The sequence below is a fragment of the Cetorhinus maximus genome, unplaced genomic scaffold, assembly GCF_964194155.1.
Source record: "Cetorhinus maximus unplaced genomic scaffold, sCetMax3.hap1.1 HAP1_SCAFFOLD_324, whole genome shotgun sequence".
Classification (NCBI taxonomy): Eukaryota; Metazoa; Chordata; class Chondrichthyes; order Lamniformes; family Cetorhinidae; genus Cetorhinus; species Cetorhinus maximus.
This window is the reverse complement of record NW_027596274.1, coordinates 76,113-80,869: the sequence shown is the minus strand read 5'-3', so window position 1 is coordinate 80,869 and position 4,757 is coordinate 76,113.

Here is a 4,757-nt window from a genome sequence, read left to right as displayed (position 1 = left end):
GTAATGCTTCAGCAGCGATGCCTCAAAAGCGATGCTTCAGCAGCGATTTCTCAACAGCGATGCATGAACAGTGATGCTTCAGCAATGATGCCTCAACAGCGATGCTGCAGTAGTGATTCCTCAACAGCAATGCATGAACAGCCATGCTTCAGCAACGATGCATCAAGAGTGATGCATCAGCAGCGATGACTCATCAGCGATGCATCAGCAGTGTTGCCTCAACAGCGATGCTTCAGCGGCGCCACCTCAACAGCGATGCCTCAACAGCGATGCCTCAACAGCGATGCTTCAACAGCAATGCCTCAACAGCGATGCCTCAACAGCGATGCCTCAACAGCGATGCCTGAACAGCGATGCTTCAGCAGCGATGCTTCAGTGGCGATGCCACAACAGCAATGCTTGAGCAGCGATGCCTCAACGGAGATGTGTCAACAGCGATGCATGAACAGTAATGCTTCAGCAGCGATGCCTCAACAGCGATGCTTCAGCAGCGATGCCTCAACAGAGATGCTTCAGCGGCGATGCTCAGCAGCGATGCCTCAACAGCGATGCTTCAGCAGTGATTCCTCAACACTGACGCATGAACAGTGATGCTTCAGCGGTGATTTCTCAACAGCGATGCATGAACAGTGATGCTTCGGCAACGATGCATCAAGAGTGATGCTGCAGCAGCGATGACTCAACAGTGATGCTTCAGAAGCGAAGCGTCAGCAACGATGCCTCAAAAGCAATGCCTCAACAGCGATGCCTCAATAGGGATGCCTCAACAGAGATGGTTCAGCAGCGATTTCTCAGAAGCGATGCCTCAACAGCGACGCTTTAGCGGTAATGCCTCAGCAGCGATGCCTCTACAGCGTTGCCTCAGCAGCGATGCCTCAACAGCGATGCCTCAGCAGCGATGCATGAACAGAGAAGCTTCAGCAATGATGCATCAAGTGTGATTCTTCAGCAGCAATTACTCAACAGCGATGCTGCAGTGGCAATGCCTCAGTAACGATGCCTCAGCAGCGATGCCTCAACATAAATGCCTCAACAGCGATGCATGAACAGTGTTGCTTCAGCGACGATGCCAAACAGCGATGCTTCAGCAGTGATGCATTAAGAGTGGTGCTTCTGTGGTGATGCCTCAACAATGATGCATGAACAGCGATGCTTCAGCAAGGATGCATCAAGAGTAATGTTTCAGCAGCGATGACTCAACAGCGATGCTTCAGAAGCGATGCCTCAATAGCGATGCCTCAACAGCAATGCTTCAGAAGCGAAGCATCAGCAGCGATGCCTCAACAGGGATGCCTCAACAGAGATGCTTTTACAGATATGCCTCATCAGCGATGCCTTAACAGCGATGCCTCTAAAGTGATGCCTCAACAGCGATGCTTCAGCAGCGACGCCTCAACAGCGATGTTCAGCAGCAATGCGTCAGCAGCGATGCCTCAACAGGGATGCCTCAACAGAGATGCTTTTACAAATATGCCTCATCAGCAATGCCTCAACAGCGATTCCTCAGCAGCGATGCCTCAACAGCGATGCTTCAGAAGCGAAGCATCAGCAGCGATGCCTCAACAGCGATGCCTCAACAGTGATGCCTCAACAGAGATGCTTTTACAGATATGCCTCAACAGCGATGCCTCAGAAGCGATGCTTCAACGGCGATGTCTCAGCAGCAATGCCTCAGAAGCATTGCTTTAACAGCGATACCTCAAAAGCCATGCCTCAACATCGTTGCCTCAGCAGCGATGCCTCAACATCGTTGCCTCAGCAGCGATGCTTCAACAGCGAAGCCTCAGCAGCGATGCCTCAACAGCGAAGCCTCAGCAGCGATGCCTCAACAGCGAAGCCTCAGCAGCGATGCCTCAACAGCGAAGCCTCAGCAGCGATGCTTCAACAGCGATGCTTCAGCAGTGATTTCTCAAAAGCGGTGCATGAACAGTGATGCTTCAGCAGCAATGCCTCAGGAGTGATGCTTCAGCAGTGATGCCTCAACAGCGATGCCTCAGAAGCGATGCTTTTACAGCGATACCTCAGCAGCGATGTCTCAACAGCGTTGCCTCAGCAGCGATGCCTCAGAAGCGATGCTTCAACAGCGATGCATGAACAGTAATGCTTCAGCAGCGAAGCCTCAACAACGATGCTTCAGCAGTTTTTCCTCAACAGTGATGCATGAACAATGATGCTTCAGCAACGATGACTCAACAGTGATGCTTCAGAAGTGAAGCATCAGCAGCGATGCCTCAACAGCGATGCCTCAGAAGCGATGCTTTTACAGCGATACCTCAGCAGCGATGTCTCAACAGCGTTGCCTCAGCAGCGATGCCTCAGAAGCGATGCTTCAACAGCGATGCATGAACAGTAATGCTTCAGCAGCGAAGCCTCAACAACGATGCTTCAGCAGTTTTTCCTCAACAGTGATGCATGAACAATGATGCTTCAGCAACGATGACTCAACAGTGATGCTTCAGAAGTGAAGCATCAGCAGCGATGCCTCAACAGCGATGCCACAGCAGCGATGCCTCAACAGCAATGCCTCAGAAGCGATGCTTTAACAGTGATACCTCAGCAGCGATGCCTCAGAAGCGATGCTTTAACAGCGATGTCTCAGCGACGATGCCTCAACAGCGACGCCTCAGCAGCGATGCCTCAGAAGCGATGCTTCAACAGCGATGCCTCAGATGCGATGCTTCAACAGCGATACCTCAACGCCGATGCTTCAGCAGCGATGCCTCAATGGAGATGCTTCAACAACGATGCCTGAACAGTAATGCTTCAGCAGCAATGCCCCAACAGCGATGCTTCAGCAGTGATGCCTCAACAGCGATGCATAAACAGCGATGCTTCAGCAACGATGCATCAAGAGTGATGCTTCATCAGCGATGACTCAACAGTGATGCAACAGCAGCGTGGCCTCAACAGCAATGCTTCAGTGGTGCCACCTCAACAGCGATGCCTCAACAGCGATGCTTCAACAGCAATGCCTCAACAGTGATGCCTCAACAGCGATGCTTCAGCAGCGATGCATCAGTGGCGATGCCACAACAGCAATGCTTGAGCAGCAATGCCCCAATGGTGATGCACTAACAGCGATGCATGAATAGTGATGCTTCAGAAGCGATGCCTCAACAGCGATGCTTCAGCAGTGATTCCTCAACAGCAATGCATGAACAGCGATGCTTCAGCAACGATGCATCAAGAGTGATGCATCAGCAACGATGACTCATCAGCGATGCATCAGCAGCGTTGCCTCAACAGTGATGCTTCAGCGGCGCCACCTCAACAGCGATGCCTCAACAGCGATGCATGAACAGTGATGCTTCAACAGCAATGCCTCAACAGCGATGCCTCAACAGCGATGCCTCAACAGCGATGCATGAACTGCGATGCTTCAGCAACGATGCATCAAGAGCAATGCTTCAGCAGCGATGACTCAACAGCTATGCTTCAGAAGCGATGCCTCAAAAGCAATGCCTCAACAGCGATGGTTCAGCAGCGATGCTTCAGAAGCGAAGCATGAACAGTGATGCTTCAGCTGCGATGCCTCAGCAGCGATGTCACAGCAGCGATGCCTCAACAGCGATGCCTCAGAAGTGATGCTTTAACAGTGATACCTCAGCAGCGATGCCTCAACAGCATTGCCCCAGCAGCGATGCCTCAACAGCCAAGCCTCAGCAGTGATGCCTCAACAGCATTGCCTCAGCAGCGATGCCTAAAAGGAGATGCGTCAATAGTGATGCATGAACAGTAATGCTTCAGCAGCGATGCCTCAAAAGCGATGCTTCAGCAGCGATTTCTCAACAGCGATGCATGAACAGTGATGCTTCAGCAATGATGCCTCAACAGCGATGCTTCAGCAGTGATGCATTAAGAGTGGTGCTTCTGTGGTGATGCCTCAACAATGATGCATGAACAGCGATGCTTCAGCAAGGATGCATCAAGAGTAATGTTTCAGCAGCGATGACTCAACAGCGATGCTTCAGAAGCGATGCCTCAATAGCGATGCCTCAACAGCAATGCTTCAGAAGCGAAGCATCAGCAGCGATGCCTCAACAGGGATGCCTCAACAGAGATGCTTTTACAGATATGCCTCATCAGCGATGCCTTAACAGCGATGCCTCTAAAGTGATGCCTCAACAGCGATGCTTCAGCAGCGACGCCTCAACAGCGATGTTCAGCAGCAATGCGTCAGCAGCGATGCCTCAACAGGGATGCCTCAACAGAGATGCTTTTACAAATATGCCTCATCAGCAATGCCTCAACAGCGATTCCTCAGCAGCGATGCCTCAACAGCGATGCTTCAGAAGCGAAGCATCAGCAGCGATGCCTCAACAGCGATGCCTCAACAGTGATGCCTCAACAGAGATGCTTTTACAGATATGCCTCAACAGCGATGCCTCAGAAGCGATGCTTCAACGGCGATGTCTCAGCAGCAATGCCTCAGAAGCATTGCTTTAACAGCGATACCTCAAAAGCCATGCCTCAACATCGTTGCCTCAGCAGCGATGCCTCAACATCGTTGCCTCAGCAGCGATGCTTCAACAGCGAAGCCTCAGCAGCGATGCCTCAACAGCGAAGCCTCAGCAGCGATGCTTCAGCAGCGATGCTTCAGCAGTGATTTCTCAAAAGCGGTGCATGAACAGTGATGCTTCAGCAGCAATGCCTCAGGAGTGATGCTTCAGCAGCGATGCCTCAACAGCGATGCCTCAGAAGCGATGCTTTTACAGCGATACCTCAGCAGCGATGTCTCAACAGCGTTGCCTCAGCAG